General features: G+C 37.2%; 1 protein-coding gene across 4 annotated transcripts in view; it reads left to right on the top strand.

Moving 5' to 3' along the window:
• Positions 1-12,578, top strand: part of GRM5 (glutamate metabotropic receptor 5) — a 557,251-nt gene that overhangs the window by 206,667 nt on the left and 338,006 nt on the right. The gene's annotated exons all lie outside the window — the stretch shown is intronic.

The following is a 12,578-nucleotide window of genomic DNA, read 5'->3' as shown; positions in this document are numbered from 1 at the left end:
TCACAGGATCCATCTCATTCCATTCTTGCCTCCAATCACACATACAGACTGCTGCCATATTGATATTTCAGAATATGATGTTTACTCTGTAACTTTCCTGCTTCAGATAAAAAAAAATCGTTTTATTGTCTGTTGTATTACCTGTTTGAAACTATCTGGCTTTGAAACTTCTCTGCCATGTTCATGCTTTTTTCCATTGCGTACTCATATGGATCCTAGAGTTCAAAAATGTCTGATGACAAGTACAAACATAATCCATATCAACTCTCTCTTCCCTTTACTTCATACAGGGTATAGAATTCTCCCTCATCTACTGAAATGTTTCTGCTTCTCTGTCCTTAATTTAGAACTAACCAAAGTTCTAAAATCTCTATGGAATTATCCTTCTTCTACATTGTTTTTTTTTTTTTTTTTCATCATAGGAATGGGACCACACAATTGTAAGTAATAGAAATAAAAATCAAGTAAAAATGAGAATTACTTACTTTTGTAATCATGAAAACCAGGGTTGTGGTAGGGGCAAATGACAAATACAGCTATGGACCTGATCCTGAGATAGCCACGCCCTCTGCCTGTTAGCCAGCCCTCTTTTTTGTTGGAGGCAGCATTCTTGCCGTTCGTTTCTCTCCTCATGAGTCCATCATCATGGCTGATGACTACTTTTGTATCACCTTTTTTTAAGAGTAACTTTATTTATTTGAAAGGCAGAGTTATAGAGAGAAGGGGAGTTATAGAGTTATAGAGAGATCCTCCATTTGCTGGTTCACGTCCCAGCTGCTTGCAGCAGCCATGGCTAGACTAGGTGAAATCCAGGAGCCTGGAACTCCATCCAGGTCTCCCATGTAGTGGTAGAAGCCCAAGTATTTGAACTGGCATTCCTATAGGATGCCAGAGTCACAGGCAGTGGCTTAACCTGCTGTGCCACAGTGCCAGCCCCAGCTCACTTTTTTTTTCCCCCAGAGAATGAAGAGATTCTCTAAATCACCCTGAGTTTGAATATTCCAAACGAAAAACCTAGGTAATAACTCACCCCTTTGGTAAGTCACTGAAGCCATGGGCTGAGACGCCATAACTCTAAAGTAAAAGTACATGTTAATAAGTGTTAATTATTATAGCATACATGTTTTAAATTTTACTTTTTATGATTTGTAAATGATGTGCGTGTTTGTAGATGAGATATCCGTGAGAAACAAATGGAGACAGAGAAAGGAAACCTATCTCTAGCGAAAGGATTTTTGCAGATATTTTTCACTGAGTGACTTCCTGGAAACTGGACAGGTACCAGGTACTGACTAGAATGAATTCTTGTTAAACTCAAAGCACAACCATGGTCATTTGAATTTTTCGTAGCTGATCTACAATTCCTCTCATGACCCAATATAGTCCCAAATCCTTGCAGTGTTCCTAGAACAGATTCACAGAGTTAGGAATAGATAGAATTTCCATTTCTGGGATTTTTCTCAGGCAGAACTGCCCCCTGGAGGTTTGGGCACAATCAAAGATATTATGAGTAAAGAGAAAACAAGCCACACTGGCAGCTTCCCTGGGCTTCAGAGATTAACTTGCTACTCCTTTGTGTTAGGTAATCCCAAATGCTTTACTACTCTCTAGTATCCCAAAGGTGTGGTTAAAGGATTTGAGTGTGGGGAAAACAACAAACATTAGTGCAGCAGAGTGAGAAAATCCAGCACTTTGGTACTACCCTGGGATTTTAGCAGCAGCAAAATGAGGACAGGAGAATTGGACCATGAGTGATTTTATTAAAACACTGGGTGAATCCAATCAAGATGCTTTAGCTATTAAGATCCCTGACGACAGAGGTTATGTCTGTTCTAATTTGTTTTGTGAGGTGCTTACATGGGCGACTGGGATAGGGATCCTGTTTGTAAGAAACACTAAAATGTTACATTTTAACAACACTACAGAATGTGCAGTGCACCACCATATGTAACCAGAAGGTTTAGTTTTAGATTCTAGGAAGAACACTTGGTCAGAGTTGAATTAACATTTGCCATTTATCTTAACTGGAGATGTAAATAGGGAGCATAGGTGATGACTAACGATTGAGAGTAGAGGAACAACATGGTGGGGAAAGGAGAGGTTTCTGTCAAGAAGAGAGGGTCACAGACAGTCATAGCAAACACTGGCATCTAAGAAGTTAATAGAACAAGAACATTTAAAAACGTGTTTGAGGAATAATAGAAACACTTGTTGAGCCTTTTTGTACATGTTGGCTCTGTTCTAGGCATTTCCAATGCAAAGTCACATTTAGTGCTCAAAATCACCTTACAAATATTTTGTAGGTGAAGAAACAAAGGCTTGGAGATATTAGCTGATTTGCTCAAACACCAAAGTGGTAGGTTACAGAACCAGGATTTGAATCCGGGTTTGATTGGTTCAAGTGAGATTCAAATTAATCTATCTTCAGATTCCTTCTACTAAGGTGTGTTTTATGACTGCCTATTAGGGAGAAGAAGTAGTGATAGGGCTAAAATAGAAATCAACCAGACATTGACCTGGTGATTGTCCTATTCTATCTGGTTTGATTAAACAAAAGAAACTCAGAGATATTTAAATAGCTTATCTGGGTCAGCTATCTAGGAAATTTGCAGGTGTGAGGATCAAATTCAGTCTGTATCTCAGAAAGGATAGTGTCTCTTCCAGATATTATGATCCTTCTGACAACAAAATTGTATTGTTTCCTCTTGCCTAAGAATTTGGGTACCTTTTGTTACAGGAAGTTTTAGTGAGCTGCAAAGGCTTATATTCACTTGATTTGCCACAACAAAAATTACAGACTGGGTGGCTTAAACAACATGTATTTACTTCATAGTCGTGGAAAACAGAAGTCCAAGGTTAAGGTGTCAATAGGGTTTATTCTTTCAGAAGACCTCTATCCTTGGCTTGAAGTGGACATATTTTAAAATTAAATTGAGTAAATGTGTGATTATAGACTGAGAGAGAACCTATTCTTCTTAAAAGTATTGCATCTGGGATCCATGGAAATGATCCAAGGTTAAGAAACTAGCAGGCTGGGTATGCCTTCCTCCACCCACCGCTTCCTTGTTCAGATATTAAGAAAGAGTTTTAGTGGCATATATATGAGTACATGAAACCTGGAGTCAAGATAATAATGATTGAAATTTGACTTTATTCCAAAGAGAGGTAAAATCACCACTTTTCTGGCCTCATGCCAGGGACTTCTGTCCTATTCTAGTGTAGAAGCTTCTGGGTAAAGTTTATTTTATATTTTAAAAGAATAAACACTGGTAAATTTGATATGCAAAAAGTGTATACCCTCTACCCCCTCCTTTGGTTTCCAGTGATTATAAGCAAAAGTTTAATTATATTTAATGAGTTTTTTTCTTTCTTGTTTTGGCACATATAGGAAAAATGCAAGTCTTACATGTGGTGGAAAGTTACTGCACTTTACGGAGGTCTTTATACAAATTGACAAGATTCTATTTAAAATATCAAATGCAACTGTTCTTATGAAGGATGGATTATCTCAAAAAATCAGCTAACACATGATACAAAGTCTAGGACATAATGGTAGAATAGAAACAGATGAATGAATTAAGTTTAGTTAAATAATTACACACTTCTACTTTTTCTTTCTTTTTTTTTTTACTTTTAATTTACTTATTTTAATTTTATTTGAGTGATAGGTACACAACATGAAGGAAGGGAAGGGGAGAGAGAGACAGGGAGACACACACACAGAGAGAGAGAGAGAGAGAGAGAGAGAGAGAGAGAAACAGAAAGAGAGAGAGTCAGTCTAACATCTGCTGGTTCATTCTCCAAAAGCCCACAACAGCCAGATCTAGGCCAAGCTGAAGTCAAGAACCTGGGTCTAAATTGGAATCCAACATCTTGATACATCATTTGTGACCTTCCAGGTTGTGTATAGCAGAAAGCTAGAATCAGAAACAGAGCCTAGAGTTAAAACAGGAGCCCTAATATGGGATACAGGCATTCCAAGCAGCATCTTATTTTGTCAAATACCGGCCCCATTTTCTTTAATTTTTTGTTCATTTATTGTATAGGAAAAGCAGAGATCAGAGAGAGGGAGAAAGAGAGAGACAGAGAAATAGATGCCCCATCTGTTGGTTCATTTTCCAAAGTTTGCAACAGGTGGGACTGAGTCAGGCCAAAGGCTGGAGCCCATGTCTCAATCTGGGTCTCCCCCATGCTTGGCAGGAACCCAAGTACTTGAGCCATTATCTGTTTTTGCCACCTCAGGGTAACAGTAACATATTACTAGATACCAATCCAGACAAGTTAGTGCTGAGTAGAGTTTCTGACTCTTGAAACTTATTCAAATTTATCATGGAAACTTAGCTTAGGAATTATTAACAGGGTTCAGAATATATGTTGAGAAATGGAATTCAAAGCAAAGTACTTAGGAAATGAAGAAAATAGCTAAACTGTTCTTTATAATTATTATAATGTAATAAAAGGATATAGGAAGCAGAACAAATCATACTCTATAAGGAATCTTAGCTTATACATCACTTTATAATTGAGGAGACAAATTCACAAAGAAAGTTAGTGGTTTCTCAACAGTTGATAAATTGAAAAATCTGGTTTGAAACACAGCCCCTCACATGGTCCATGACACTTGCCACTGTGCTGTCCCTCACGATGTGTCATTTCTTTCTCTCAGTCCTCTGGGTCACAGAATACACAGAGTGACTTCGATACCAGAGTGGCCATGTACAACTTGATTCATGTTATATGTCAATCATGATTTACTAATAAAAGTTTAATGTTCTTTTCTAAAGTTCATTTTTTCAATAATTACTTAGGCTGCCTAGTATCTGGAGATAAAAGCATAATTAAGATGTAACCCATGTTTTTCTATTAACTCATAATCTCTTGGGGAGTCAACTAAATAAATAATTACAATACACAAAAAAGTGGACATTGGCATGGGGATGAGGCATGAGAACATAGAAGATCCCTATTCAGCTTCAGAGAATTTGGGAATTTTTCAAACTCCTCTAAGTTTCTGCCAGAAATTAGCTAAGTAGAAGAATATCTCCAGAAAAAAGAAATTCTCTGAAATTTAGACATGTCAAAAACCATAGTGTATTTGATGCTCAATGTATTCTCTGGTTTTAATAGAGTATCTGCTACACATAAGGAAGAGGCAGATATTCAGGCTGGAGAAAAAGGTTAGACAATTGATCATAAAATTCCTGGATGCTATAATGTACTGTAGAAAGCTCAGATTCCACTCTGAAAATTATAGGATGTAAATCTCTGCATGTTCACAACAGTCCTCTCATAGAATATAATAATGGTCATATGTGTAATTTTAATAAAAAGTAAAACCAAATGGATGAAATTAATATTAAGAATATAGCTTTATTTAATTCAATCAATCTAGAAATTTATCATTTCAGCTTATAATCAGCATTAGAAAATGTTAATAGGAGAGTTTACATTCTTCCTAAATCTTTGAAATCTATTTTATGTTCAACACTGAAGGAACCTCTCAATTTGGTTTAGCCACATGTCAGATTTTCAATACCTGTTGTGGCCAGTGGCTACCATATTGGACAACACAGACCTAAACTATAGATGACAGTTGCCAAGGTCATCATGACAGAACATAGTATGCTTTTCAACTCCTGATTGAAGCTCACATTTTGGCAACAAGAACAGCATGATAATTGCACTACATTTAAATCTTCTCTTTTCTGAATCCAGATTGAGTCCTGTGGATTCAGTGCTCTCAGTGCTGGGTGGAAACACCAAGTCATTTCAGAGGAAATCTGGCAGCCACAGAACACAGACAGTACAGATCTAAACTGGAAGTGCTGGTGACAAAAGAGCTACTGTAATTATTTCACTAAATAGGCCTTCTAGTCTATTCTGTCTTTCCACACCTTCAGGAACTCCTAAGACCTGTATGTTAGGTCATTTGATAGTATCCCATAAATCTCCAGCACTCTTGTTTTTTGTTTTGATCTAACTGTAAGATTTCCAAAGATGTATCTTGTAGTTCAGATATTCTTTCTTCTGTATCACTGAGACTGCATTTTTGATCGTTTTTTATTTGATCTATTGAATTCTTCCTTTCTAATATTTCATTTTGATTTCTCTTTAAAATCTCAATTTCATGGGAAAAAATTCCATTCATGTCATGTGTGGTTTTCTGTAGTTCATGGATTTGCTTCTGATTGCTTTGGAGCGATCCTATGATTAATTTTTCAATTCCATTTCTGGAATTTCTGCGGTCTCTTCATCTTCACGTTCCAATACTGAATCATTGTTGTGTTCCTTGTTGGAGGTCCTGGTATCTTCCATGTTCTTATTTCTTGAATTTCTGCATTTGTTTTTAGGCATTTGTGGAGTTGATTTTTATTTTGTTTTGTTTTGTTTTGTTTTGTTTTTGTTTTTGTTTTTCCTTTGATCGCTCTTATCTTTGAGCTATGCTCCATGGCTTAGTGAAACATCTGCACTTTCAGTGACTGCCAAGAATTGTGTGGTGGGTATGGCCAGGAAGCTCTGGTCAGTGCTGCAGAGTGGGGCAAGTATCCAGGGTAACAACCAAGTTGGGCATGGTAGATCTCAATACCAAGCTACACCCTGCACCTTCTCTTGTAACCACTGAGTCCCAAAAGTCTCAGCACACAAGGCTCTCACAGTCACAGGTTCCAGAGGTTTCAGTCTGCCTTTCCAGCCTGTCTATTCAACAGAGAGACAGATGTTCTCCGTGACAGCTCTGCCTAGGCACCGACTCTGGGAGGCTGTAAGAGGCCCACAGTACCAATTGGTACCCAGCCACCTCTCAGCCAGGCTCGAAGTCAGCGAAGCCTGCAGACCATTCCCTGCACTAGAGTCTCTGGATCACAAGCATACACAAAGGCCACTGGCCAAATGTTGCTGCCTGCCCACCACTGCCACCAGCACTGCCACTCAGGCTTCCCATCTCAGTCAGCTGCTGCGTGTGCACACAAAGGCTTCCGTAGCTGCTGTCCTAGCTGAAAATGGCACCTTCCATCTCTCAGCTGGGCAGCGGGTGCTGTTGTGGGGAAGTTGGGTCAATATAAATGTGCCTTTTTCACTTCCACTGGATCTGTGGACAAACACCAGCAACCACCAGTCCCCAGGGCTCCAGTCTGGACCCATACCATCCTCTCTTTCTGGCAATTTCGCCACGAGTTGCTGCAGTCTGGCCTCACCTCCATCTCCAAACTGCTGCCCACTCTGGCTCTCTGCCACAGTAGCTGTGCTCCTGCTCCTGCTGCACATTTGCACCCTCCACACAGGTCTATGGCTTTCCTCCTTCTCCCACAGGACTTCCAGTGCAGTTTTCTCTCCAATTATCCCCTGAGAGTACACTTCCTACACTTTTCACTGTCTATCCTTAGCCCAGTACAACATGTTGCTCCCTAATCAGCCATCTTGGCATCCATGCAAGAACAGTGTTAAGAGGAAAACCTATAGAAATCAGTACCTACATGAAGAAATTAGAAAGGTACCAAATAAATGAGCTATCAGTGCATCTCAAGGACCTAGAAAACAGCAACAAACCAAACACAAAATTAGTAGTAGGAAAGAGATAATTAGAATTAGAGAAGAAATAAACAAAATTGAAACAAAAATATCAGTGAAACAAAGAACTTTTTTTGAAAAAAAAAATTAAAAATTGATAAACCATTGGTACAACTAACCAAAAAAAATTGTGGGGAGGGGGACCCAAATCAATAAGGAAATGTAACCACAGATAGCACAGAAATAAAAAAACAATAATCAGGAATTACTACAAAGAGCTTTTGCCAATAAATTGGGAAACCTAGAAGAAATGGATAGATTCCTAGAAATATACAATCTACCAAAATGGAGTCATGAAGACATAGAAAACATAAACAGACCAATAATTAAGATAGAGATAGAATCAGTAATAAACACCCTCCCAACAAAGAAAAGCTCAGGACTAGATGACTTCACTGCTGAATTCTACCAAACATTTAAAGAAGAACTAATTCCAATTATTCTCAAGCTATTCAAAACAATTGAAAAGGAGGAAATCCTCCCAAACTCCTTCTATGAAGTCTGCATCACCTTAATTCTCAAGCCAGAAAAAGATGCAACAGAGAAAGAGAACTATAGACCAATATCCGTTATGATCTTAGATGCAAAAATGTTCAAAAATATTAGCTAATTGAATGCAACAATACATCAGAAAGATCTTCAACCAGACCAAGTGGAATTTATCCCTGGTATGCAGGGATGGTTCAACATTTGCAAATCAATGTGATACATATCACTAACAAACTGAACAACAAAAAAACATATTATTATCTCAATAGATTCAGAAAAAGCTTTGGATAAAATACCACACCCTTTCATTATGAAATCATAAGCAAATTGGGTTTTGAAGGAACATTCTTCAACACAAGCAAGGCAATTTATGACAAACCCATGGCCAGCATTCTATTAAATAGGGAAGAGATGGAAACATTCCCCCTAAGATCCAGAACCAGACACAGATGCTGCTGTCACCATTTCTATTTAATATTGTCCTGGAAGTTTTAACCAGAGCCATCAGAAAAGAAAAAGAAATCAAAGGAATACAAATTGGGAAGGAGGAAATCAAACTATTCCTATTTTGCAGATAGCATGATCCTATATATAGGGGATTCAAAAGACTTCACTGACAGACAATAGCCTTTGTATTCACAGACAATGTCATGGCTGAGAAAGAACTTTTAAGATCAGTCCCATTTACAGTAGCTCCTAAAATAATAAAATATCTTGGAATAAATTTAACCAAGGAAGTCAAAGAGCTCTACAGTGAAAATTACCAAACACTGAAGAAAGAAATAGAAGAAGATAGTAAAAAATGGAAAAATTTTCCATGTTCATGGGTTACAAGATTCAATATCATCAAAATGGCCATACTACCAAAAGCAATTTACAGATTCAATGCAATGCCAATCAAAATACTAATCACATTCTTTGCAGATCTAGAAAAAATGATTCTAAAATTCATATAGCAACACAAGAGATCTCAAATAACTAAAGCAATCTTAGACAACAAAAACAAAGCTGGAGGCATCACAATACCAGATTTTAAGACATCTTTGAGGGTGGTTATAATCAAAATAGCCTGGCACTGGCAGAAAAATAGATTTGTAAAGCAATGGAACAGAATAGACCCCATAAATCAATCCATGCATCCAATCAATCCACAAATTGGATCTCCACATGTTGAAGTATAAAATTAGACACCTACCTCACACCTTACACAAAAATCCACTAAAAATGGATTAAAGAGCTAAATCTACAACCAGATATCATCAAATAATTAGAGTACATTGGGAAAACTCTGCAAGACATTGGCAAAAGCAAAGCCTTCTTTGAGAAGACCCCAGAAACACAGGCAATACAACCACAATTGACAAATGGGATTATATCAAGCTGAGGAGCTTCTGCAATGCAAAAGAAACACTCAGTAAAGTGAAGAGGCAATCAGCAGAATGGGAGAAAATATTTGCAAACTATGCAACTGGTAAAGGGTTTACATTTAAAATCTATAAAGAGCTCAAGAAATCCACCAACAACAAAACAAACAATCCAGTTAAAAAATGGGCAAAGGACTTAAAACAGGCATTTTTCAACAGAGGAAATTCAAATGGCCAACAGACACTTGCAAAAATGCCTAGGATCACTAGCCGTCAGGGAAATACAATTCACTCTCATTTAATGACTCTAATACAGAAATCAACAAACAACAAATGCTAGCGAGGATGTGAGAAAAAAGGTACCCTGGTCCACTGTTGGTGGGAATGTAAACAGGTACAACCACTGTGGAAGACAGAATGGAGATACCTGTTTTCTGAAAATAGACCTACCATATGATCCAGCCATCCTACCCCTAGGAATTTACACAAACCAAAAGAAATCAGTATATGATAGAGTTATCTGTACCCCTATGTTCTTTGCAGCACAATTCACAATAGCTATGATATGGCATCAACCCAGATGTCCATCAACTGTTGACTGGATAAAGAAAGTATGATATATATACACTTTGGAGTACTACTCAGTTGTAAAAACAAACAAACAAAAATCCTGTCTTTTGCAGCAAGATGGTCACAACTGGAAACCATTATACTTAGTGAAATAAGCCAGTCCCAAAAAGACAGATATCATGTTTTCTCTCATCCAAGGTAATAGAGTACCTGAAATGTAATATATTGGAGTGAAATAGACATTGATTGTTTATAGCCCTTATCTCTTCCATTGAGGACCAGTGGTTTTTTTTTTTTTCCTCTTCAAATTATTTGTTGAATTCTTTTACTTAGAATAGGGTTAACTATATGATCATTAAGTGTACTGAAAAGAGATCATTGAAAATTAATAGTGGGAATCCCAGGGGGAGGGGCAGGAAGGATTGGAGCATGGACGGGAGGGAGGGAAAAGGGGAAGCGCCACTATGTTCCTAAATCTGTACATATGAAATATATGAAGCTTGTATACTTAAATAAAATTTAAACAAAGAAGGGAGCTGTTGTCAAAGAAGTTATTTCTTTCCATCTAGAGCTGTCAAGCTTGAATAGCTTTCACTGTGCTGCAGAGGGTCTTTCTGCCTTTTGTTGGTGATAGGAGAATTTCGGTATTGGCATTAGATCCAGTTAGAATCAAGGATCAGAGGTCACTAGACAGTTAAAACAGAGGCAAAATTAATAACTCACCAACCCTCCCGACCCATTGACACACAGTTCCATAAGCAGTCTTGCCCTCTTTGTGGAAATGGAATCACTCCTAAAGAGACAGGCACTGCCTGCTTCAGCTGTGAAGTTGACGTCTTACAAAGAAAGCAGGAGGAAGTTGAATTCCAGAGGGTGAGAGTGGGAATCTAGGTCATATCTTCTGTCTCAACTTTTTATTTTCCTCTAGGAAGAACAGAGACAGAAAGAAATGAGTCAAAGATTTTAATATTTATAAGAAGTTAATAAAGAAATTTTTTCATTTTGCAAATCTCAACTTAAGCTATATTAACAATGTAATAAAAGTTAATATGTTGCAGAATTTTTAGTATCAAAACAATTCTTTTGTCCTCAATCCCTTAGAGTTTCTCTTTTACCCAGAAATGATGCAGTTAAGTAACTGAAGCAAGATGATGGTACAAACCATTTCCAAGAACCTCCTCTTATGTTATTTGCTTCTGTTTATAGAAAAGCAGTAATTAAGCTTTGTAATTTTTGTAGGAGGACTTTGAGACTTAAACACCAGTTCTCAGTAATGATGTGGATTGACTCATTTACATCTAAATCACATATGTCAATAATATTTCTGGAAATTAGGCAAAGTAGTTATTTGTTAGGTACTAAATGTTTTTTGAGATGCATTCAATGCATTGTTATCTGGAATTAGTTTCAAATGGAATGCTTCATGATGAGTGGAAGACTGAGGAAGAAACCCAAAACTAAGTTGAACAACCCTCACTAAGTAATTGAAAGTAACCATATATTGTAGGAAAAGAATATTGGCTTTGAAGTTTGATGGATGAGGATGGGAACTCCAACTCTTTCATTATAAATTCCTTAGAAAAGTTTCTCTGAATCAACACCTTATTTATAAGTGTGGGAAATAAGAGTTCATAGACGGCTCAAGACCTTGGGCCCCTGCACCTGCATGGGAGACCAGAAGAGGCTCCTGGCACCTGCCATCAGATCGGCTCAGCTCCAGCCGTTGTGGCCATTTGGGGAGTGAACCAGCGGACGGGAGACCTTTCTCTCTGTCTCTCCCTCTCATTGTCTGTAACCCTACCTCTCAAATAAATAAATAAAATCTTTTTTTTTAAAAAAAGAGTTACTTCAAAAGGTTAGTTTGCTTTACTAATGATAATAGCTTTGAAATGACCCTTGCAATATTTGGTGCATATTAGTATTGCCCTCCCATCAGATAATTCCACAGGATCTAGGCAAATGTTAATGTAGCTGCTACTGATTTAACATTGATGATAAAAATTAATCTAAACTATGAAATGTTTATTCTATGCTGGACTAAGCATTTTACCAAGTACTCAATCTAGGTCAAAATCTCTCCTTTGATTTCCACATTCTCTCTTGATTACAACTCCAATTCTTTGCTCCTCTTCACCAAAAAATGTTTTAAAGAAGCTTTATAAATGCATTGTTTTCCCTTCTTTACTCTAATGTAACTTCAATTATGCTTCCAAAATTGGTGAATTTTTCACCATAACTTTTGATTTTATTCAATTCAATATTGTTAATGTTAAAAACAAAGGCATTCTCTTGGTTTCCAAAACAATATATTCTTTTGATCTTTTTTCTTTCTAATTGTCTTTATCAACTTTCCTCATCCAAATAATGCATAAATATTTGAATTCTTTAGGTTATATTCCAGATCATTCTTCCCTTCACATATTATAGTCTCATCTATTACTTTGCTGTCAGTGTTCTGAGAACTCCCAAAAAGTTCCAACCCAAACTTCTTTACTTTGAGCCAAAATATGTTTATTCGGTGTCCTAGTTGGCATTTCTCCCTGGATGTTTCACAGAAATGTAAAAATAAGTTTCTAAAATTTGAACTTT

The sequence above is a fragment of the Oryctolagus cuniculus genome, chromosome 1 (assembly GCF_964237555.1).
Source record: "Oryctolagus cuniculus chromosome 1, mOryCun1.1, whole genome shotgun sequence".
NCBI classification, from domain to species: Eukaryota; Metazoa; Chordata; class Mammalia; order Lagomorpha; family Leporidae; genus Oryctolagus; species Oryctolagus cuniculus.
The sequence above is the reverse complement of the archived record's forward strand: the minus strand, read 5'-3'. Positions and strand labels throughout refer to the sequence as shown.